Below are 26,125 nucleotides of genomic sequence, written 5' to 3' on the forward strand. Positions count from 1 at the left end.
GCTCTCAGAGGATCTATCCTGATTAAATCGATATTATAATTTGAACAATTGCGTAACGTTCCTGTCACATAACAATGCTTCACGTGTCGCGCGATGCACGCACCGAAAGGATCGCTCACGGTATAATAAATTATATGTTACAGTCGTGTTGTACGTTACTGTACATTACGTTGAAGTCTGTAGAGGCTCGAAGCTTATGTTCCCGCCGTTCTCGACGGATCGTCAATCTTCTTCGAGTAGACGATAACTACCGCGTCTAATATCCCATCGTTCACGAGTGAAGACCCGCTCTTATCCACCGAAACAGCAGCTATCATCGAGCAGCATTCTCGGCTCCGACTGAGCGCAAAAGGACGTGTTTCAGGAGGTACTCTAGGGCGTTGGTACGTGATATCTAACCGATACACATACACACAGGCACACGCATGCATGCATGCACGCACGCAAGTATGCATACACATACAGGGACGCGTGACAATTATGTGAGATTAATAGTATACGTAGTTCTCTCTGTTCTGACCCCTATCTCGTTCAGTACCTGCCGCAACACCGTCAGACCTCCGTTAGACTGCCTTTGTTCCTTGTGTGATCGGTTTTGCGGAAGCCGTAGATACGATATGAGAGCGCGCAGCGGTTTCCGATTTTCGACTGATTGCACTACGAAATGTCACCGCAAGCTACCGGATAAGATCGATATTCAATATCAATAAAAAAAGAAGTTCGTGTATTCCTATCTCGGGTATGCAGATCACTCGTTTCATATTGATTATTCTATGCACACAAAGGAAGGTATATACTTTTTTTTCTGACTCTAGTAATTTCGCAATATTCTACGGCCCTTAGATTAAGGGGGGCTATGTATCGCCACACATCATTCGCTTATGCAAATTATATCCCGCTACGAGGAAAGAGGAAATTTTCAAGCGTCCGCGGTAACCGATATACGAGCGATATAAAAAATTTTAAAGCCTTCGAGAAGGCGACGAGGACATCTAAGATAGAGCCTCGCCTGCGAACGGCGCCATTCAGCCCGAAATTATTTTTCCCCCGACGCGATATATCGCAACCCTCGGCGGATTAACGTCCCCTGTTATAATTAGTCAGTGCTACGAGGCTCCCGCCGCGAGAATCTAATGCGAGCGTCGGTCATGTCGAAACAAAAACCGCCAATTTGGATGAAAACCGCCGAAAGGGGGGCCGGTCGACGTTCATTAAAGGGGATGTACTCTCGCGGCTCCAAGACGCATCCCTCCTTTCTGCTCGCTTCGTCGCCGCTGCGAACAGACACGACCCGTCTTCCGCAAGCAACCCCTCGACGAAGAAGAAAATTCCCCCGGCGTGGAAATAATGAAGCAAACGACAACCAGGAGGCGAGAGAGCGTGCTGGAATGGCAACGCCGGAAGTTCCGGCTATTCACCACTTTTCACGTTCGCATTTATTATGGACCTTTCCTCGCCACTTCTTCCACCCTTTTTCTCGCGCTACGTACGAGTACGATACGTACATAAATACTTATGTGGGTACGAACACGTGTTTCTCATGTGCATACGTTTATGGCGGTTTATACTTACGCGTCTTCTCGTCGCAGTAAAACTTGTACGAGTATTCGTAGGAAGCAATTCAAGAAAGCAGCGCTATTATTTATTCCACCTTATGAGGTGAAAATCTTGCCACGTATGCGCTTTTAGAATCTGTGGCAAGTCAAATCGAATATACGAGGACGCGCACATACTCCCATTTTACGCGGTGCGCCAAGTAAATCTGTCTGTGACATATCTTCTTAAAGCGATTCTGCGCGAAGAAATGGATTTTGTAGATAGATGTAACTAGAAGTGACATATTATAACTTTCGTGTAACCTTCGTGTGACGTGAAATTATGAGATACAGAAATAATAGTGTGACATTAAATTACGAAATACAAAAATAACTGTTAGAATGCAAGACAATGCATGTATTAAATTATATGCACTTTTCATAAATTTGTGCCAAGAATACTCTCTTATTAACATTAAAAATGCAGCAGCTTTAGAAGCTGAAGAACGACTCTCTGCGGCAATCTCAATACGAGGAAATTTTAGTAGCGCTATCTACGTTGTTGCGCGATTGATGACCAGATGGTGATTAAAGCGGTTCGCATAATTAATGCGGCCCAACTGAAAAGTTTTTCGTTTGAGATGTAATATGCATGTATAATGTGACAGCTAAGTGTCACGCGGCCGCGACTCGAAAGTGATGAAATTTGCACCGGCTGTAGACGCGACTTTAAATTTACATTTGAGAAATCCCCGTCGCGAGAAACGGAAGCCAAACGATGGTGCACGTCGGCTAACTTTTCCACCGCACTGACAGCTCGACGTTCGAATCCGCGAGAATCCTGTGTAAACCCTCCAGCAGCCTGCCTTCGACGAACTCTAATACTCGAAAAGCAAGCTACTAGTGTACTGGTAGCATTCTATTATGAGTATCGTATATTCGTATATACCCGAAAAGTTTTCTTCCGGCTAGTGTGAATGAATGTACATGACTCTGATTCTGTTGAATGTATGTTGAATGTAAGATTTATATATCCTACATTTTTATTGTTTTTTGCAAATATCAGCCAAGCATAGGAAATTTAAAAGAAATTAAAATTAAAAAGAAATAAACAATTACAATTAATAATAAATTAGAAGTATTTTTAGAGAAATAATTTTTCCAATCGTGTTTACACGTAAAAACAGGAAAAACGGGAATCGAAATTATTTGTAACGAAAGAGTTTAATGGATTTCATTGAATATTGAATGTGCGAAGAACATAGGATAATGTATGAATCTCTTCTGTTTTACGCGAAAGAAAATCGGCGAGAGTTTCTGTTCAACTACTGTTCAACTTTTCACGGTTCCGCGAGAATACGAGAAGTTAAACTCTTCGACAGATCAATACATTGGATTGTATGAATAAAAGGCGGTAGGTCTAATGTGGAGGATGCAAATTTCCCATCTTCCAGCATAAATCCTTTGTATTGTAAATATCTCAACATATCTTTTGTAAGTTACCTCCACACGGCGAAAAGAGAGGAAACAGCCGTACAGATACATGAATATTTGTAAAGTAAAATTTGAAAGAACGCTAATATTGAATTGCATTACATTTTCGCACGCTTTAGCAAAGATTAATACATTAACATATAATATTAACATATACAGATTTATATGATTAACTTATTTTTTATTTACCATGAAACAATTTTAAACGCGCGCCCCAATCGCACGCTTGAGACCTCGTTAACCCGGAATTAAGAATGAAATTTCGAGATTATAATAAATAGCGGAATAGCAGCGTGCTGTTAGCACGCGTAACCAATTTCCAATTCGCAGGGCTTCGAAACAAAATCTCAGCTGCCGTTCGTGCGCGTTCCCGGTGTGCATCCGAATGCGCACAGCAATTGCGCGTCGTAAGCTGGAGTCGCGTGGTCGAGAGACTTGAGAGTTAGTCGCCGTTACGGCAACGTAATGTGAGTCGCTCGTGATGTCACATTATTGATACGGGTGTCCTCTGCAGTTCGGTTGACACGTCGGTAACAGGTACTTTCTCTCTTTCTCTCTCTCTCTCAAATACCGAGCATGGGATACGCGAGATCGATCGACGAGGATCTCGCGCGTGAGTTCGCAGCGAAAATTTAATTTGTACTCTTTAGGAACCTTCCGTTCGGTGCAGTTCTGTGGATATTTGCCGACAGTGACGAAAAGAACTACCGTTCGAGACAAAAATTTTGGAAGCTGATGAACGATACTCCGTTAGGTGAGTGTAGTCATCCATAATCCTTCCATCCAATCCATAATTCAGGATCCTCTCGGAGCCGCACGAGGCGTGCTGAGACCGGTGCTTATTTGTCAAGCTCGCGTTTATCCTATCAACTTTCATCGGAGCTTAACAAGGGTGTGCGGACTGCCCGACCGGCCGCCGTACATATCGATCAGTCACCTGTCACCCGTAGGATTCAATTAATATTCATGAAGGCAGCCAACACGTCACAGGTGCTGCTTGACAACCGACAAAACTATTTATATGTACGCAGGAGATTGAAATGAAAATACCACGGCAAGAAAAACTCGGGAGAAGCTGCTAACGAGAACACACGAGCCAGGTGGAATCACATTGAAACGCATTTTCGCTCCGAGATGTAAAAAGGAGCTCCTCAAAGCGACCCGCGTCCTTCCTCTCGCACCTATTTGTCGTTTCTATCTGCCTTGAGATAGACCTCCTTTCTTCTTCCTTTCTTTTTTCTTACACTTTGCCGAGAAACTGACTATCCTTCGTTTTGCAAGCGCGCCTCAATTTGCTGCGCGCAACCGGCTTGAAATTCCTTATTACGGCGAGACAGTCGAAATGGAACGCTTTATGGCGAATTCGACGAGAATTAGAGAAGCGGGCGCTCTCAAAATTCGGCGAAACCCCTTCGAAAATCGTTGTCTTTGATACAGGCGGTACGGTATATTCTCTGTGACCATTTCAACGGCAAAGTCCTTATAATACCGCTCCGATCCGTTTCCATGCAACGATCCCGAAGCAGACGACGCGTTGAACGGAAACGAGGAAAAGACGAGGGTAGGTAGCGCATGGTCCGCGTGGCATGTCGTAAGTCGTCCATTGACTGCCAGGCGGAATATTCCGCTGCGGCTTCAATTTGCGGAAGTTTGGGCACGGCGGGGTTGGTTGCGGACAACTCGCGATTTCAAAGGCGGCGTTCGCGTTAACGCATTCGCTCTCGTCACCGCCCGTGTAAATTACTTTTCATCTTGCGACAATGTAGACTGTGGACATTTAATTTTGAAAACAAATAGTCGGGGAAGTTTTCGTCGCGGTCGCGACTCGCGCGAAATTAAGCTTCCTTTGTGCCCGTGCAGCCCGCCGGTCAATTAAATGGGGGTGTCGGCCTCGGCGCCGCGATATGCTGCGGGTTTCGCTGGTATTGTCGCGCATCAGACCAAATTTCGGATACACGCGCGTTGCTTTCTAACCGATGGCTCGGTCCCAGGGCGCTCGTGTATGTCGACATCCTGCTACATGTAGGGTCATTACTTGCTGACAGAACGAATAAAGTGGTGATCTTGCGTGCATCTCGCGCGATGACTCTCGCAGCTCTCGCGTAGCGATTTGGAGATGCAAATGCGTGCGAATATATATACATACGTCCGTTAAGTACGGTAATGTTATTCGATTCCCGAAGGAAGCGACAAAGAATTCATTACGTCGAATGGCGATAAAATTCGATCTCGGCTGACTATGGAAATCGCTTTAATTCTCATCTCGGCGAATCGGTACCGGGGAAGACGACTGTGTCCACCCGGTTAAATTGGTTCCGATCCCGAATATAATGCGGTCCGTCGGAATTCGATATCTGAGGAATCGATTTGCCTGTTTAAAGACTGGTAGGAATGAAATATTAACTCAGGAGGCAGGGCTGGGGGAGGGAGGGGTTCGGCTATTTGAAGATCGAAATTGTAATTCCGACGATTGAAACTTCTCTCGCGCGCGCGGAGAGGAGGACGGAATCTGTGTGCGGCGCGGAATACCGGGCTAAGATCAAGACGCGGAAATTCCATTCTCTCTTCCGAGCCCTCCCAGCTCGTCGTCTTCGTCGTCCTCGTCATGTGACGAGTTCGTACTTCCGGCATTATATAACATCGGAGCTTTTTATGAATTTCCTAGTTAGGAAATAAGTACTTCCTTCCACGCGACCGGGCACGGATTCGCCGTGGATCATGAACTTTTGATTGCTCCCTGTGTTCGTAGCTGTCTTCTGCAAAGTCGGTTAAACTGTCGCGCCGTTTGCACGGAACGTTGCTGCCGATGTCGACAGCGCTAAATATCGACCTCGAAACACTCACCCACTCGAAACGCTAATTCACTCGCCGCGGCGACCACAATGTACGTACATACGCAATACATGGCGTCGTGTCCCAGATATGCACCGCGGAAAAGCTGAAATGACGCGCGCCAAACGCGGAATTCAATGAAACGGACCGATACTTTGTAGCCGACGCACGCCGAGCTAATTGTCAACATTAACAGTTAAATTAATGACGGAGGAAGAGTGGGTGCAGTGGGAAGGAGGAAGCAGGGGAGAGTGAGTGTGGGTGGAAAGGGCGGCCTGCGAAAATGTTTCGCGATTAAAATTCCGGCGTGTACGTCCGCGCGCGCGTTTACGCTCGGTCGCATGGCCGATACGCTAGAAAATTCGCGCGGGGAATCGGCAAATATTCGACTTTTCATCTCGGAAACGCAAATTGCTACCCCTCGACAGGCTGGACATTTCATTACCAAATTCCCCGTGCGATACGTGAGCCGCGTAATCTATCGCGTGTGCGGTTACACCGGGGCCTCACGTGGATAATTCAGTCGTCCGCTGATCGAAAAAGAGACAAAGATGAATTGCAACGGGTGGCTATATATCGTGTATGATCGTCCCGCCTCGTTTCCGGAGGGGAGAGGGCTGCTGGGCCTCGTTACGCGCTCGCGATTTATTCGTATCCGTTTACACTATATTTGTGACACACACAGTGTCTATACAATGCTCTCTAAATTGCTTTGGAGCTAGGATGGCCAACTCTTGATCATTTAATTTCGAGACATCGACCTTAAAAAGTCGGGCCTTTTGTATTGATACATCAGATTACAAAATACCTTCATAACGCATATATGTGTAATATTAACGCATGTATGTGTCCCTTCTTGTTTATCCATTTTAAGATAAAATAAATATTTAAGATTAAGATGTCAACATGTTTCACATATATTGCAATGTGAGCAACACAAGTATATCAATTGAAGAAGCTTGGATTTTGTTCGTGTTCGGGAATCTAAGGCCCGGTTGAACTCTTCGTCTCTTTCTAAGGGGCACATTAAAAAGAGATGAAGAGGGAGTTAAGCTTGTAAGATTAAAGTTAAGCACCGTTGATGTAACCGGGTCTAAGACAAATAAACATCGAAGATGCAATTTTATTTAAACTTTCTATATACACTTTCATGTTATTATGCTGGTTAATGAATTTTAGTTAATAAATATACGATCTATTATATTTTACATTATTTTACATTACGTGAAAAATCGGGATAAATGGCGTCCCGCCTAAGGTTCTTTCAGGACGGTTGGCCACTCTATTTAGCCTACAAGAGTAGTGGATCAAGGATGTAGGCAACAAAGGATGCATAATCATCAATGTTGATTAATAAAAAAATTAATATTTTAAAATTCGTATGCGAGAGCGTTCTCTGTTCACTTATATGATGCACCTAGCGGCGACTTATCCGGAGAGAGATCTTTGTTTAATATAATATACTGTTTGTTTAATATTATATGTATAGAAGTCAATGATTTGTAACATGAACACACATTCGGCAATTTTCGAAACCCGCTAGCTATGCCGAGCTGACCAAAATAGGCACAAAGGAATTGGCTGTGCGAGTGAATCACGGTTAATTATAAAAACTGATTGTTTGGAAAACAAATCTAGAAAAAGAAATAAAATAAAATAATTAACTCTACGATACACGGGTACACATATATGTATATATGCTGTTAGAAATTTTATTCATATTGCTTCGCTTTCGTACAGTTACAGTACATCGAATTACATACGTACGAGTGCAGAAATATTTTCCAACTAGCATGACAGATCGATCTTTCTGGATGCAGAATTGGTTTTATTTAAGCAAAAGCGTCAAATCTTTTGATATACGAACTGTCTTTTAGTTTCATTTTTACTCAATTTAACTCGACATAAAAAGCATCTTTCATTTTTATTCATCACAAGCAAAAGTCACATCTTTTGATATACGAACTGTCTTCTAGTTTCATTTTTATTCATCATTAACTCGACATAAAAAGTATTTTTTGACACATACATCGTTTTTTTTCATAGGACGAAGCTAATTTGAGGACTTGAAACATATTAAAGAGCTGATTCTTTTGTTTAAAAACGGTTTACTGAGTCTGCACAAAATACGGATTGAAATTTAATATCTGACGAGAAACTCGATACGTAACGTTTAAAAATTCTTAGAGATACGTTTTTATCTGACAGCAGATGTTCGAGAAGTGCTTTCTATTTCGAGTAAACTTAAATCTTACCTTCTTCATCTAGGATTATCTTTTATTGTTTTTAAATATTTTCTTTTAAATTAAACGTTAGAAACATTTTGAAACTGTAGAACAAAATTTAAAAAATAGACCTATTACTTAAAATTGAATCTTTATAGGATAAAGGAAAAATATTTGTTGTAAAAATATAGTACATAGTTTAGATATCTCGGCAAAATAAATTATTTCTTAAATTTGTTTGTGCTGCATCCATCATCAAGTCGTTTAATTCTGGTAAGGAAAAACATTTCATCACCGCTAGGTGTGCCACCATTACACTCTCATAGTTCTACAAAACATTTTCTTCCATATACAGCTTGACGGCTGCAGTAACAAGTTTTCTTTCCATCCCTCCGTCTTTCTTGCTCTTATCTCGTGAAATGATTTTATTAAATCTCTCTCGGATATCGTTCGTGACATTCAGCTATAATGCAATCTTGCGCAACGAGACAAGCAAATTTTCGTATCACACACTTGACACAACGCGTAATCAAATACAAAACAACATATAGTCGAAATTTATGCCGCCTTAAATTGCATTATTCTCGCAAAAGATAAATGGTATGAGATAATTCTTACGAACTACTTTTCGTAAAACTAACTAGAAGTAAAACCTGGAAGTAAAAACAACATGGAAACCATTCGAGTGCCGTCGCAAATTTTCTTCTCGTATCTCACGAGACTGGGAATCCCAGTCAAAATAGCCTCATAATTTAGACATCAGGAAAAAATCCGTTACTGAATTAGGCGATATATGTACGCGTGCGATTTCTTTCTTTCTTGAGGAATCTTTTGATTTGTCTCTCTCTCTCTCTCTCTCTCTCTCCCTCTCCCTCTCTCTCTCTCTCTCGCTTTCTTTCTTTCTCGCTTTCTCTCCCTGTACATCTCCACGTTCCTCACCCTCACGATCTAGTTCGTGCCTCCTCTCAGGAACGCTGTATGAATCCTCCTCGAAAAACCGAGGCAATTCGGGCCAAGAGCTAAACCACTCGCAAGCTCGTCTGATAGGCGTGTTCGCGAGCAATGGCACGACGTATTCCCGGTAGCGGCGGTGCCGCTCGAGCGCGATAGTGCACCACGGAAATGGGAAAACTTTTAAGGCGCCCCGGAACACAAAGTGCTCTTGTGCACTACCTACCTGCGGGAATCGCGCAGGTAACATCGTGCCTCGTGTTACACCCGCGGCACCTCGATACGTAATTCTCCGTTACCGCATCGTGCTTCGATGAAAAATGACACGTGGTCCTTCATCGGCCCTTCGTTCTGCGTACTGTGAATCGCGCATGTCTGGATATCCTGCAACGTGATGATCCCTCGTTGATCCACGTCGTTAGTAAAGCTCCTTGCAGATAAATGTCCGTCAAATTGATGTATTGATGCGCCCGTGGACGAATGGAGATGGAGCAGTCGCAATTTCGATTATAATAAAAGAATTAGTGTGTCTGAGAGACGTTGGTGTTACTGAATGTGGCGATGTACCGTGACATTTTTCAAGAGTGATGCGAACGATGCACCAGTTCAAACGTCTTGCAATAGGGGAGATCGGGGTTGGTTGTCACACTTTTCATTTATGCATTTTTTACACTTTATTTTTACGCACGAAAATGATTCTGTTAATGCCGTTGTTAGATTTTATCCTTAAAGTATTCTAAAAAAATTAGTCACAATTTTCTAATGATTTTAAACACACTTGCAAGAACTTTAAAAGATTTGTGCAAAGTGTGACAATCTTCCCCGCTATGGGGTTGATTGTCTCGAACAGGGATTGGTTGTCACAATGTATTTTAAATAAGAACTGAAGAATATGACATAAGAAGAATATTATTAAGTGATTAATAAATCTATTGTATGAATCTAATTAACATTTATATTACTGATGAGAAATAAGAAAAACAATAAAAACTTCTATCACTACTAGTAAATATAATACAAATGAAAAAATTTTTAATATTAAGAATCTATTCTAAAAAGTCGGTTTCGCAGTTTTGGTAAATATAGAATTTCTAAACCAGAACTGCTCGAAGCAATAATAATTAAACATCTGGTACAAGATCTTTATACGATTTTCTTTTATAATTTCGAGCCATTATAATTTTGTCTGCAAGAGTAAACCCATTTAGGCCTATTAAATATTTGAAAATTATATTTTCATATATAAAAAATATAATTATTGTATGCAAGGATTGTCTCATTGTCAGTGTGACAACCATCCTATAGCTTTTGAAACAACGAGCCCCGCTAGGCCATTTTGTAAAATAAAGTTTGCTGTTAGTCTAAACCTTTAAAGTAGGGATTTTGTAAAGTCACAATAAAATACTTCAAATCATGGCCTATTAACTACATGTAATAAATCTAATGTCTATGTTATTTTAATAATTAACAAAAATAATTTTATAAATAGTAACATCATAAAAATTTACTTACCAGCTAGCAAAACGAGAAATCGTTTATAAAACTGGACTTTATGTAATTATGTTCATGAAATTACACTCACTGTTTGACAAAGTTGAAGTCCTGACAATACCGATGAACTCCTAGCAATTCTAGCAACCGAAAAATCATCATTGTGACAAGCAACCCTGATCTGCCCTATTAGCCCTTATCACTTCAACCGGCAGCAACGCTGCTAAATGCAAACCAGCCTTTGACTATATAACCATAGTCAAAAAAATCAGCGTTAACAGTAAAATGTGAATTGATTTCTTTTTTTGCTTTTCGTATTTGTGTTTATGCAACATTATGCAACATTTAAAAACATTCTTACTAATAAACAGTTACCTTATAAAAATTATATAACGTCTTTTCTTAGCACTTTAAAATTCAAAAATTTATCTGTAGTTGTCTGGCAAACATGCTATAATATGCTTGGAGTGATAAAGGTTAATAAGTAATAATTTTACAGAAATAGATCACGCAGAGATTAATGCACAGACTTAAAATTCGATTTGGTGCACAGTCGAATTCTCTGTGAAAGTACAAACGCTCCATCGTGAAGCTCCCTCCCACTTACGCCCCTCTACTTAAAAAAGCAATTTTTCGGCACGTCGGCTTACGCCATGAGTGCGCCGAGGCGCGAGTTATGACATTCGGTGGACGTGCATTTAAAATATCTCATGGTTTAAGCAGATTTCCGAACCCTTTAACTTGTAACCAGCCCATTTGCGCGTCGACGTAAACTCTCATGAATTCCCCAACAACTCCGCCACTCGAAACAAGTTTCGTTTCCCCCGTCCTTCCGCAAGTTCTTCCCGCAGCGCTTCTTTCCGCCGCGGTCAAAGAGGACCGTCAGACATTTCGATTCAGTTCTCCTATCGCGCTTAATGCAGGAAGAGGGTGGGTGTCTCCCTACTCAGAGCGGCGGAGAAGTTTTCATGAGCCGCGTCGCTTCATTACCTCTTACGGTGGTGTGAGCGGTGCTCGTCTCTCCCTGCGTTTACATAAAGACATTATTACACGCGCGCGCACCACCCCACTGAGTCCCGAATGAAATCAAATCGCGCAAGAGATTTTCGCCCGTCCCCTCTCGTTACCGTCGCACTTTGCGATCCGACAAACGCGAATTAAAACCCGCTTATAAGGCGCAAAAGGCGCCTTTACGGAAACGCGTTTGTCACGAGCGCAAAACAGGCCACCGCAGACCTCCGTCCATCTTTTTGCCTGATCTCATTCTTCCTTGCTCTTGTTCCTAGTTTTCCTCCTGTGACACCGACATCCATCTCGATTCGATACAGTCCGCTGTAAGATGTAATTTATCAGTTACTCGCGTGACCGAACGCGCCGAATCGAGTCCTCTCTTGCTTGTCCAAATCCGCTCTCGCTTTTTCATCCGCCGCGAAAACAAAAGTGTCGACATAAATTATTAAGATCATTCTCAGCGACAGAGGCGCTGACGCCGATGGATTTTTGTTTGCAATTCACAGTATTCGTCGATTGCGAATTGATGAAGCATGAAGGAGTTTATTCTCTGCTATTAACTTAAATTAATTTTAATTTAAATTAAATTAAAATAACAAATAAAAAATCAGAAAAAATAAAATAACTGTTAACGAAACGTTATTTAAGATATGAGCAGTAACAAATAGCACGAATGATTGATTATTTAAAATATTCCACTTAATGATTTTTGAAATTTTTGAAACTGTGTCCATCAACGTAATATTCTCGTTGGGCTTTTACTCAGTCATTCGAATTTGAGATCATGAGTCTTCTCCTGGTAACTTTTATGCAAACTCTCTTTGAAATGCCGTTCACGTTCAGACTGAATTGCAAGGTGGAACTTGCAAGTTTCAAGTTTGATGAGTTCGCAATGTCCATTACGACTGCGAAGTAATTCATAAAAAATCGATCAATTTGAACAAGGCTCTATAAATGTGTCTTGCCGCCTACATGGTCGTCCACCATCCATCGTACGGTACTCCACATCTACTCAGTGGCAAACTATCGGATATTCGATTGAGGTCAATCAGGAGCGGTGCACCCGGGTAACGGCTTTCTGTAGCAATTTTCCAATTTTGCGAGGGTAGAAAAACGACACCATTCCTAAAAACGTGAGCTTTCTCTTTGCTCCGAGGCTGCGGCGTAACTTTTGCTTTGTTCTTCGAGATTATAGTGACTCTCAACATTTCGTTATATGCTATCTGGTATTTCATATCGCTTCCGCTCGTCGAGAAATAACGGTAAAAAACGGCGAATGGAATTACGAAAATTACGCTCTACTTATTCTCATCAATTTATATCTATAATATTAGTAGTATCTAGTAGCTTGTTATTGTAGTATCAATAATTGTGTTATACGCTTTCAGAATGTCGTCAGGTTCTTGATGTTCTGTCGACGTGGAAACGAACAGAGTGCAAGGTGAGACTCGAAATAATGAGATTCGCCTGCATACGGTATCGCGCGAACAAACGAGGTAGATTTTGTCATCGAAGGTGAAATCGCATGGAATGGTCCTTGGTGGTGCTCGGCGCTCCGCAATTCGATTCTACCCCATGCTAAGAGAAGGCAGTTCCAAAGCCGCAAGTTGGTATGCAATTTAATACGGACACGAAATCCTGAAATTATTCGATCACGTAGCTCGCCTCGAAGAAATTTGCCGATAACTGGAGTTGCGCCTTACAGGGGTAAAACCGCGCGCACTTTAAGGTCTGCGGATGTAACGTAAAACATCGCCAAGTGCACGCTCGCGAAAATAAAATTACGGCGATATAAAACACCATGCGCAGAGCTTCTCGTCTTTTTATTATCCTCCGCGAGTTTCGTGAAATAATTATAAACGTAGCGAAACAATTTTCCGCAAGCATGTAGACCGCGCGTATGCTTCACCGCAACACACTGCGACACTTGTAATAAGGCTATAGGGATAAACGATTATTCGAGGTATGCGGTGTATGGGGCCGTGGAACGCGCTTCTAACAGGATGTATATATAAACAGAATTTCAGCGACCGTAAGTGTGTAATGCATGCCATAAAGCGGTTACATACCGCGCATACGGTAAATCGAGTTTAGGCGAAATATATGAACGTAAGTGTTGCGATGTGACAAAGCGGTTCCTGCGGCAACCGCCGATTATTGCGAAGCTATTTACATCATCCCCGACACGCCATTACTTGCGCTACGAACTTCAATAATATCGGTATAATACGTAAGTAATGGTGTAGGTTTCATCCAACTTGGCTGCGCGTTTGAAACGGCTGCGGCATTATCGGTATAAAGATATCCGATACATCACACTTGACATAAACTGCTTATAATTAGAGAGAACGAAATGTTTAGTACGCGAAAGCTCTTTCGTCTAGCTATCCTTGTTTATACGAACATTTTATCTCAAGTTGCACTCGTTCCTGTAGTTTCGTTTCTCTATTGTCCCTGACATTGAGTCGGACGCTTGCTTCGAACGTGTAGAGTTCGATATCATCTACCTCGGAGTGAAATATACCTAATTTGCATGTAAACGAGCAAGTACTGGAACTCTCGACACTTACCAGGGCTGTTCCGCCACGTTAACTTTAGTATGGGCTCCAATGAGACACGATCAAAAAAATCTCGCCCGTGAATTTGTTTTAAAAGCGATGAGTTATATTTCCGTGCCTTATCATACGTATTCCATTATACATATTCATTTTTCCTCAATAACTATATTTAGTTCTGAATGCTGAAATATGCTAAAAAAGGGGAATTAACATTTGGCTTTAAGAGTTAGAAATTTTGCACTTTAAATTGGTTTCAAATTCTTTGAAAGAGATAAATATTCCGTGTAAAAGAGAGATGCTTTATTTTGAACTCCGTCACGCCAATGTTTTAAAATTGCGAGGAAGAAAAGTACTTTGTAGTATTTTCTTATAGAACCAGATCTTTCCTTTTGCACGCAAATGGTTTCTGCATTAATCCTCGACGATCGAAACGTAAGTTACACAACCGTACATATTACATCCTGATTATATCCCGACTTTCCGAGACGCACGACATTAGCAACGCTCTGTTACTCGTAATCATGAGAGCACTTGTAGTTAGCGCCAAATTCCTATTTAGAACAGCTAACATAGTTCTAACATCACGTAAAGCAGCCAGAGCAAGCCAGAAATGCGAAGGAAGCGGTACAAGATCGATATCACGATAGCAGTCTCTTACACTGGTTAGCTTGGAAACTCGCGATGTTGTATTGCTGAGATAGCTCAATGCATTTATCGGATTTATTGCATACAAAATTCTTGGAGACTATTCTTTTATATCTTGATATCAAGATATATATTATATCTTGGAGACACGCGACTATTGAAAATATTTGTATTGACAAGATCCAAATCAGTCAATTAATACAACTTGTTATTATTATACGCGTGCAATAACACATTAATCTTTATAAGTAATTTTTCTTTAGTAATAATTAATTACATTACAGTCATTAACATGTGCCCTACCGCGTGTACTATTTTCAGTACATGCTAAAACTCATTTTCAGGCTAAATTTTTATCATTGGTAGATAAAGTGCAAGAAAATAATTGTTGGTATCACTACATGTTCAATGATGATATTTGTTAAGTTGTATCAAGTTTCACTATTTACTGTACTAAAAAATAAATTTTCAGCTCATAAAAAACGAAAAAAATAGAAAGTTTTTACATATTTATCAAACTGTATAACCGTTTCTGATACATATTATACAGTTTATATAGCATGAAAATAGCAACTATTCGAAAACGGCTTGGCAGGGAACGTGTTATAAGGAAGTTTTACGATATAGAACAGTTTTTAAACAAATAAATAAATAATAAATATGAAAATAAAATTGTATTCTTCATGTACACCTCAATCTTTACATATTTATCAAACTCTACAACGTGTACTATTTTTTATATACATGACCTGAAAATGACAACTAAAAACGGCTTGGTAGGAAATATGTTAAGGAAGTTTTACGATGTTGAACAGTTTTTATAAATGATAAATATAAAAATAAAAATTGTATTCCTCGATCTTTTACCTATGTTATTCAATATCGAGAAATTTCAAGTGATGAAGAAAAGCTCCACAGAGACTTTCGCGCACGTTTCTTTATCAACGAACAGTCAGATGAACCAGATTCGTTCGTATCATGAAAATGTCATCGATGCATCTCCGTTGCAACTTGTCAATTTGCGCCAAAAACATGCAAGTTTACCTTGTCGCGGGAATTCACATATTCCTGTGGATTCCTGTGGGAGATAAACAGGAGTTCGTGACAGTATCATCATCGACAAGAGTTGCTTTACAAAGACGGATCGACTGTACTGACCTACAACGATGATCGACGAGCCGCTCACTACCACACCCATTTTCACTCGTAGTTTCCGGAATCAAACCTCATTCTCATCTGAGGTACACCCTCGGGAAAAGAAGAGCGAGGAAGTCGGACGTCATTGAAAAAATTGGAGGGTGACAGGCGTGCATCTTACATAAACGCATGAAATCGACAATCGACTTCGTCATTGATGATGGTGATAAATGCCCGAATTGATTTCGTCATTAACAGCTCGCTGAAGCTTTACGATAATTTGTAACTTTATTATAGTGATTCGTTTTATAGTTTATGACATAAAATGCGTTTGATGCATTATTCTTGATGCATTTAATAAATGTTTTGTAGAACATGCTTTATAAAATTATAACACGTACTATTCTCTTGTTACAGCAACAAAATTTCGAGATATTGATTTTTCCATTATAAGCGATCTTATTTATTTCTATTCGCTTTATATTTATTCGTTTCCCGCTTCATGATGTCAAATCGCAGAGAAGTACCTTTGAACGCGTCATCAAAATCAGCTGTCCAAACAGAACGAAACCATTTATATAGTTATTTTCAGCAGAGTTACATTTCACGTTCGTGCTCTTTTATCGAGCTGAACTTAATATTGGAATATTTAAAAGGTGTCTCCGCGAAATATCTATCAATGCCAAAATAAAATTCTAATTGCCTCAGATAAGATATCTTAATTGGAGACAACGTCGTTTTTCATTTGCTTAAACAGACATTTTTTATGATACATTTTTCTAAATATATGCTCCAAATGCATAAAAGAATAAGTTTCATACGTAACATGATATCTCAGATGTGAAGAATTTATTTGCGATACTTGTTTTTTTCTAAATGTAATTTTAAAAAGAATAACGTCAATTTTCAGTCGCTATTAATGTGTTATGTGTCAATGTCAAAATGAAATTCTAATTGGCTCGGATATCTTAATCGGAGAAAACGTCATTATTTATTTGCTTTTTTCTGAATATATGCTTCAAATTCATGAAAGAAAAAGCAGCGAGTATATACTCGCTGCTTTTTATATAATTATTACGTATATGCGAGTATATTATAATTATATAAAGATATGTCTCATACGTAACATGATACCTCAGATGTGAAGAATTTATCTGTGATATTTGTATTTTCTAGATTTAATTTAATTTTAAAAAGAAAAACGTTACTTTCCAGTCAATAATAATGTTTCATGCGTCACTTACATACATAAGTTCAATGGTGCATACAAGAGATACGTCGTATAATAGGCTTTAGATGAATGCCATACATATTAATAATATACGCAATTGTCGATGAGGCTATTAAACAGAGCGCGGTTGCAATAAATATCAAATTACATTGATAACAATATGCCTAGTTGCAATCACAATTACAACGTTCCCATTACTCTCACGATTACAACAACAGTAATGAACTTTACTATAGCAATTTTCAATTGTAACAGAGCATGAATTAGTCAGACGCGAAACTAATAGCTAATGAATAATACAAATTGTGTATGTTTCAAATTGATTGTAACTGTTCAGCGCGTACCTTTCTCATATTGTCAAGAAATACACCAGTAAAGACAAATGTCTACTCCCCGATTGACTCTAAATAGTATTTAAAGAACAAAAATTACTATTTAAATCCAGTTCGCGCGCAGAATGCTCCAGAATTTGACCATACGATGAAGAATTATAAGTAGAACACGAGATAGCTGGTAAGACGATCGGCGGTGCAGTCGCAGCATTTGAAGCTGAGTATTCCGCGATACAATGCGACGAATAACAAAGTAGTGATTGTTTCGCGAGATAATGTGGCGGTGGAGAAGTCGCTTTAAATGCCGCGCGCGCGCGTAGAAGAGTTAACGAGTAGTGATGTAACACGCGGCACAATGAGAAACTTTCTACCCCATATTCAAAACCGTCACATTCGGATTCACGCGGATGGCCACGTTATGAAGTTTGCGCGCGGAACTGCAAAGTTTTGTAGCCGCTGAAACCACCATCACCGATAATCACCAGCAACCGGCAAGATACGGCAACTTTGCGCGCGGTAACTTTGCGCACGCCGCGTAATTATCATGCAATCGTGTTTTGCGCTTTCTCTCAAAGTGTAATTCAAGCTGCAACATCGAGGCAAGGAATGCAAAGTGTTCTTTTAAATGCATTTTTATTTTCGCACTATTTCTCTACCGAAAAGTACAACTTGCCTGTGTGTAAAGCAAGCTTCATCTTTCGGCGGAAGAAGCGCTCGTATGTAACCGCAATATTATAATCAAGGATCATTTCTCTTTTTTTACCATTTTTCGATTCTTTACCGAAATGCGCGTGCACCATATTTAATACCATTGGAAATGAAAATAGGGTCTTTGTGCACTACATTTCATGTAATGTAATGTAAGGAAATTAGGTAATGATCGATGTGAATTGCTACGTAATCAATCGAGTTGGAGCGTGTTCCCTGCTCCATAGAGATCGCAGGACTACCTTTCATTCAAAGCGCTGAATAAACCGCGCGATGAACCTGATCATTTCATCTATTTAGTTGCCGCACATCTCTGGGGGAGACAAGTCGAAGTTACACAAACAGATTTGCGTGAGAAATTACGGGTCGTCGCGCGCGTTGAAAACGCATCTCTCGCGCATGCATCGCCGTGCATGGCGCGATCTTTTCAAAAATCGCGTAACGTCACATGCGAAAATGCCGCCCCATGAGAATATATACACGTCAACGACCCTCCAGAGCGTGTACTCTTCGTCGGTCTGAAAGCGGACGCCGACGTGAATAATCCTCGACGAGGACGAGCAAGCCGTCCCCTCAAACTTTCGCGAGCACGTACGACGCCCAGACGACGCCGCCGTCGTTCACGCCGGCGTCGCCGTCTCTCGTGGTTGTGTTCCCTAACGAACCGCGAATCTCCGCTCTAGCATCGTCGCTTTATAGCTCGGAGTCTCTCGTTTTTTTCTTTTTTTTTTAGCGAACGCTCATCACAGAAAACGCCGCAGTTCCGTCCGTCCGAATGCAATTCAACGCCAGACGATATTTGAGATTACGTCCGCACAAAGCTGGCCGCTACTACTTTGGAGGCGTAAAACTCGGCGGCACCTCGTAAAATGCCTTTGTACCGATCGCACTTTCCGAACCAGCTGTGTCGTATCTGCAACTTTCCGACTAATTTCGCCACGAAATTTCTTACCTCTCCAGGTCCTTACCTCCCCGGCGCTTAATCATTTTACCGCCGTCACGTTGCTGGAATTTTCCCCGAATTTTGCGCCGGTGCCACTTGTCTCGAAACGTTTATAAATTTAAGTCACTAAATGCTTTAAACGGAAATAGGAAACACTCGAATGGAAAATGGATTGTGTAAAAATTTGCAAAGTCTTTCACAGACTTTTCTTTGTTTGTATAAACAGAGAGTAATTCAATGAATAAATGTCATTGGAAGTCAATACTTTATTTCACTTTATTATGAAGTTTTAATAAAAGTTTATAATACTTTTTGAACCGAGTATTCAAAATCGTCATCCAATGTCGAAAAATATTCCAAGGTCAATCCAAAAGTTCCGTCGTTTTCTAGCAACCTTTTTTTGTCATTGAGAAATTTCGCCTTAGATAACAAAGTTATTGGCGTTTAAATGTTATTATATTTAGGGATATGTCTTAACTGTATTAAAGTAAATTTGCAGTTTTGCGATTGGTTATTTGAAAATGGCAAGTGATCTATCAAGTGAAGAACATACAAGATATTGCATGCTATACGAATTCCGTAAAGGAAAAACCGCAAAAACTGCAGCAAACAACATTAATGAAGTGTCCGAAAGCAGCGAATGTGAGGGCATGTCAGAGGTGGTTTCTGAAATTTTAAAGTGGCGATTTCTGTTTACAGTACGCTCCAAGATCCAAGAGACGGAAGACCGTCACATAAAGTGTTGATAAAGTGCATTTTCGAGCTACAGTTGAAGAAAATCCGCAACAGACACTCGATGAAATCGCAGGTACATCAAGCTAACCAAGAATAACATTTTTCCGTCACCTGTATGAAATGAGAAAGGTAAATAAGGTTGGAAAACGGGTTTCTCTTGCTGAAGAATTTACCAGAAATTGTAATGAATTGTCATTTGTTCTTCATTTTTGTCTAGACACCAAAATGATTCTTTCCTGAATAATTACGAGCGATGAAAGGTAGATGTTGCACGCAAATCCTCGCAAACGACAGTGGTTATCAGCCGATGAAAAAAAGCCTGATATTCATGGGAAAAAAGTTTTATTATGTTGGTGGAAAACACGAAGAAACGTAATTCATCAAGAACTCCTCAAACCTGGTAAAACAATAAACTCTGAAGTCTACTGTGCTCACTCGTCTGCGTGCAAAAATTGCAGTAAGGCTGCCTGCAATAGCCCACAGAAAAGGAGTCTTTTGTCTCTTTCATGATAATACACGGCCTCATTTTTCACGAAACACGCAACAAAACATTGGGAAATTTGGTTGGGAGCTCTTACCTCACCCACCTTATAGCCCAAATATAGCTCCTTCGGATTACCATTTCGATTAATGCAGCATTTCTGAGCTGATAAAAAATTCAAAACATTTGATGATGTGCAACATAATATCGATATATCGACTCTAAAAAACCGGAATTTTTCAAAAATGGTATCGATAATCTAGTTTCCAGATAGGAAAAAGTTATAGACAGTGATTACATTACTAATTTTCAGTGCTCTGCTTGCGATATTATTTCAAAGTTCATCTATAAAAACGAACAGATCGAATTTTTGGAATGACCTATCCAAAACAAACAATTAGTTGTCAGCGTTTGTCGAAGTGACGAAAGCATAAAAGGATCCGTAAAAATTTAATCCTAAGCTCAAAACGTCTCATATCCCGCAGACAGTATGGATTTTTAATAAACTTTCGCTGTAATAACATGTTATTCAGCAGGGAGGAATGTCTGGATGATCACGTGCCATGAATATCAAAGTTCTCCCGGTACATTCTTCGCACCAAGGTCATACGAAATTCCATTGTTGGAAATTCCAATAGAAATACCGACGACACTCGCAAAGTAATTCGCGGCTGCAAAGAAAAGCGATTTTGCGGCGGTACGTGGCCTTCTGATAGGTCCAACGAAATCGATATTAAGCTACGGTATGGAGTAGCCGGCCGGTTATTTGCGCGCTAAATTACGGCGAGATTATTTACGGGTAGCAATTAACCGATAGCGTGATAAAGGTTCGCAAGGTTTCCTGCCAAACCAGGGACCGGATTATTGCCACCCTGCATTAGGTTGTACTCAAGACGATGCGTAATACGTTTATAGGTACATCATGCACAAGAGGATAACCGGCGTGAAGTAAGCAATCTAGAATGCATCACGAATAACTGCAAAAATAAAGTGTTTGCACGAGCTTTTCTGCATCAAGTTGGTCGCCGCGTGCTCGCATTACTCGGAGCTCCTCGAATGAAACTCATAAAAAATAGATGCTTCGCTTAAGGTAAAACTTTGGTGCTTTGCATTAGGCACGTTCGCCAAGTTAACAAGCTGTCGCGTCGCTTCGTGTACTGGGTGTAATGAAAAAGTAGTAGATGTGACTCGTGCATAAACAACGCGTTGTAATACTTTGCCAGACCGCGTGTTTCAATCTACGGATATCGTGCACCGACGGACACAAGCTGCTCTTGTTGCTCACGATGACGTTACAGAATCAAATCTGGAAAAAGCTGTCCGACGTAAGTCCGCTGTACCACAAAGACGCTGACTAAGCATTACGAAAATCTTCGAGGCAAGCGGACCGTGTACATCTTTGGAAACACAACGAATACAACGAGAACAAAACCTAGACAACCACAGAAAGTTTTCCAATTAACTTATTCTGAAAGAATTCAGGGCGATATAAAATAAAGCCGCCCCGAACTCGTTCTATGGATTTAATCGATATCCGCGTGCTACGCTTCGCGAGCACAGTTGCACGAAATATCGCAAATGAGATGATCTGAAAATCCAATTAGACGAAAAATGCACAGTCATGCAATATAATGGAAACCTTTGATACTTAAAAGACAAACTACTCACATAAAATGTGAAATAGAAAATTTTGTCATAAAACGATAATCACGGCGAGACGTTTTGTTTGATGTGCAACATTAATATTGGAGCACAGCTCTCGTCGTATCGGATGTATCGTTATGTGTAAACATAGTAGACCATAAAAACGAAATTGCAGCTCTACGCACGTGAAAAATAGATGGGTAAAGATTTTTTTCAGTTTTGGAAATGATATATTTATTTACGGTGATATAAAGTGATAGGGACGTTCAAGTTTATATTTTTCGCGGGATGGAAGACGGTAACGTAGTTAGTGTAAATTTCATAAAGTGCGTCCGAAGAGTGTGCGATACTGTAAACTCCGCAGCGACTTATATCGAATTTTCCTGTCTCGACGGCAACCTGTCTCAGCATATAACCCAGCTTGCTCTCTCTACGTTCAGCACAAATCTTAAGGGTACAAGTTTCGCAGAATATACCTCTTCTCTCTTAAACTATTCGTGGTTGCATGCGGAATAATTTATATCCGTGTAAAATAGCTCGCAAACGGTAAGCAAACGACTTTGCATGAAGAAAATAACTTTTGTGAAATTTACGTTTAATTCAATTAATTAGTACAATAAAGAGAAAATTATGCAGATCCCTGATCATGTGTGTTATTATCTACTTGTAACAAATTGTTTAATGTATGTATGCATGGTTGTATAAATCGAGCGAGTCGGTTACAAAACATTGCATTACTCGTTTTACGAAATTTCGCCGAACTCGCATAAATGTGCTGTAATAACGGCCACATCTTGGGAGCTGCGCATTGATATTAATTAACGAATTCTACCGTGATAATAAACTGCGTATTAATAAAATGCTGTATTCGTACCGTAGTATTTTGCACACAGATAATTTTATCGATATCATCCGCAATATATTATATTATAATTATCACTTTATCATACGTTATAGCCGTACGAAAATGTTCTCATGCAAACTTTATTTTATTATGTACCCTCGACAGAAGAGAGTTGCCCGTTATGTCGCTTATTTATAATATTCACACTGTATTTATCATAAAAACTCAAAACTATATTAAGCTCAAAATAATTAGTTATATTCCGCCAGAGTACTTAAATAATGAAAATTCCTTTAACCGACCAATCTGGCAAATTTTATTAATTACTAAATATACAACGTTTCAACCTTCTGCTTCTGGCTCTTACCAAGTGTCATATAAGAACCAGATTGGTCGGTTAAGGGAATTTTCATTATTTAAGTACTCTGGCGGAATTTATTTTGAGCTTAATATAGTTTTGAATTTTATAATAAATACAGTTAAAGGAATTTTCATTAGTATCACAAATATATTATTGCGCTTATGTATCTTTTTATATACAATAAAATCGTTTCGCCATTTACGCTATTTTATTTGATACAGGGCTGATCAACTTGTTACATCATAACATCGGACAAAAGCATTTTTTAGTTGTTATATTTTCAATTGTATATTTTCTCGACAGGTAACAGTAAAAGTATAATTGGATTCAATTAATGGCAATCAGGCAATGGGCAATTTAATAGTCCGGAAAATATCGCGTCAATGGCGCGTATCGGAGCGTACGGGCGGAGATGGATGAAACACAACTAAACACAGCGAGACATAACGAAGATTAGTATTTGTGATCCTCTTAAGCGATATCGAGCGCGTTGCCACGGAAAGTTTAAACTGGACGTCCACCATCAGCCGGTCGGACTGCTTTTTTTCCGCGCGTGCTGTAGATATTTCAGCTCGTGCCTATAACACCATGAATTTTTAAAACGATATTTCGCGCCGGTCCGCGCACGGCGGCCGACAGCACACGAATACACCGACATACGTACGCGCGAAACTCGTCGCGTTGCAATTTCGAGCGGACAGCAGAGGAGTTTGGCAATCGCCGGACGTAGAGCGTTTAATCGCGAGATATCAATACCGGCAAATTGGCCGATAAATTATTGCTGCCGTATCGCTGATCTGCTCGCGTCCCTTTCTGTGCGCGCAACCGCACGGTTTTCGATTTTTATTTTCCCTGTTTTTTTCCATGTTGCCGCGCGAACTCCGTTCTAGGCGGGTGAAAAACCGACGGAACGGTTTGTTTGCTTTCATTTTGCTCTTTCGTGTTTTTTTTTCATTTTTCCTTCCTTTTTGTTTTTGTATTCTCATAGTTCTACTAATCGTGCGCGGGCTACGCAAAATGAAATTTGCTCGGCGAAGTGCAATGGGACATGATAAGGCACGCTTAACCGTTTTTGTTAGCGACTCGAGAGATTAATAATGTGAGAGCGTTATCACGTTATCATCGTAATATTGATCCATTTTTAACGACCCACTGTATATTCCACGCAGATAGTAAAGCGGAAATATGCCAATGCGCGTTCAAAGTTTCCTCATTTAAGTCAATAATGAGATGCGCAAAGCGAAAATTTACCATTTTCGGATTTTCCGTTTATTACAAGTGACTCCATCCAGCGTTATCGGCTTGTGCGGTAAATAATCAAATAAAATGTTGTACATCTATCTCGTGTGCACCATAAGTTTTAGTTTGATAGAGCTTTATTTAACAATCGTAGTATTTATATAATCAGTAATTTATTAAGAGAAAACGCTGATTTAATTTAACTTTTAAAACTTTTTCAGCAATTTTGTTATACTGCTTTTGTTTTGCTACTTCAATATTAATGTATAACTTGTTTAATAATTCTAACAGCATTTTCGAGCTTAACTCGCATTTTCAACTAAGAATAATAAAGCAGAATTATAATTGCATATTGTGGATCAGTCAGTAAAGTTGTCGATTATCGTACGCAACGAACTACAAATTATTCTTTAAACTGATAAATGTATAATCGACCGTGCAGCTGCAGCCTGCTTTTTGCCCCTTTTTGTTAATCGATAAGCACGCAATCGCGAGAAGAGCAGCCAGTTAGGCGAGACGCCGCACGTGAGAATCGCTTAAAAATTCAATAGCTAAACATTCGGTTAATGTTTCATTAACCAAAGGCACGATGCTCCTCATGCATTAGCACTGACGGCAATACCGTTTCGCGTTTGCCACATATTACCATCAACGGTTATTATCATTATATTTGCATCAACTCGGTGCTACAATGATTATGAACACTAGCATGGACAAAAATAGCGCTCGCAGCGAAAGAAGAACGCAGTATCAAATACCGCCTCAGAATCGTAATTACGAAGTTATGTGTATCAGTGGCAATTAATTTAACATTTTTTGCAACAAATATTTTACCTAATATAAAAATCTCACTCTTCTTTTTTCTCGAATTCGAATTTTTTCGATATTTCACTTGTTAAAAATGGCAGCGATATAATACAGAAAAGAATTCCTAGCAAAGCTCACGTATTAACGAAAATACGAAATTGATATTTTAACTCTTTGAAATTAATCAAAGTGCTGAAAGGCAGAAAGATTAAATCAGGCCAGACAATATCCCTGAACTGCGTTATTCGCTACCACGTCTAATTTAATAGTAAATGGACTCGAAAGTTTTTATGGGTTTTTATAAGACCCGTACGGGTTCAATTCCGCGACAGGCGCACACGCGGTGTCACTCGTGATCCGCTGAATCCGAATGTTATATTTAATTCTGCTTGGAATTTGTCTGTCACTGACGCCCGTTTGAATGGCTTTTTGCGGTCCGCATTTGCGATCTCAGTTTTACCGGAACCGACGTACCCGTGCGGCCAACGGTAACAACCTCGTAATCGCGGAAATGAGTATCTGGAACGACAAATCTGCTAGTCTCCCTCTTCCGTAACGTCGTAATGACTAGGTAGCCGGGAGTTTCGCGATAGTCTCCGAAAATCCACCGACGAAATCGAAACGAGATTCTCGCATGGCCCGCGGCGATACGCTAGTACGGATTGTCCGGAAATCAGCGACGCGAATTGCACGATCGTTCCGACAAAGTACAATGACTTTAACGAAATATCCTATTTAATGTATAACTTGGCATGATTCAATAGTACCTTTCTCTCTCTTTCTCTCTCTCTCTCTGGTAGATAGAGCCACTTCGGGTCTCTTTCTGTCCATACCTCATTGTCGCTTTGTCGCAGAAATTTTTAAGCGTTCTTTCTGATGTACTGCGGCAAAATTATGGAATCATATTCCTCTTAAGATCAG

The 26,125-nt window shown here is 40.1% G+C and overlaps 1 long non-coding RNA gene across 1 annotated transcript; it reads left to right on the forward strand.

Moving 5' to 3' along the window:
* The first annotated feature begins 3,386 nt into the window (after window positions 1-3,386).
* On the forward strand, window positions 3,387-25,773 carry LOC105285956. Its single transcript, XR_895152.3, has 4 exons — window positions 3,387-3,566; window positions 3,680-3,783; window positions 19,793-19,957; window positions 20,046-25,773. It is a non-coding gene; the product is annotated as an uncharacterized LOC105285956 (long non-coding RNA).
* The last annotated feature ends 352 nt before the right edge of the window (window positions 25,774-26,125 follow it).

This window comes from Ooceraea biroi, chromosome 2, assembly GCF_003672135.1.
Source record: "Ooceraea biroi isolate clonal line C1 chromosome 2, Obir_v5.4, whole genome shotgun sequence".
Lineage (NCBI taxonomy): Eukaryota > Metazoa > Arthropoda > Insecta > Hymenoptera > Formicidae > Ooceraea > Ooceraea biroi.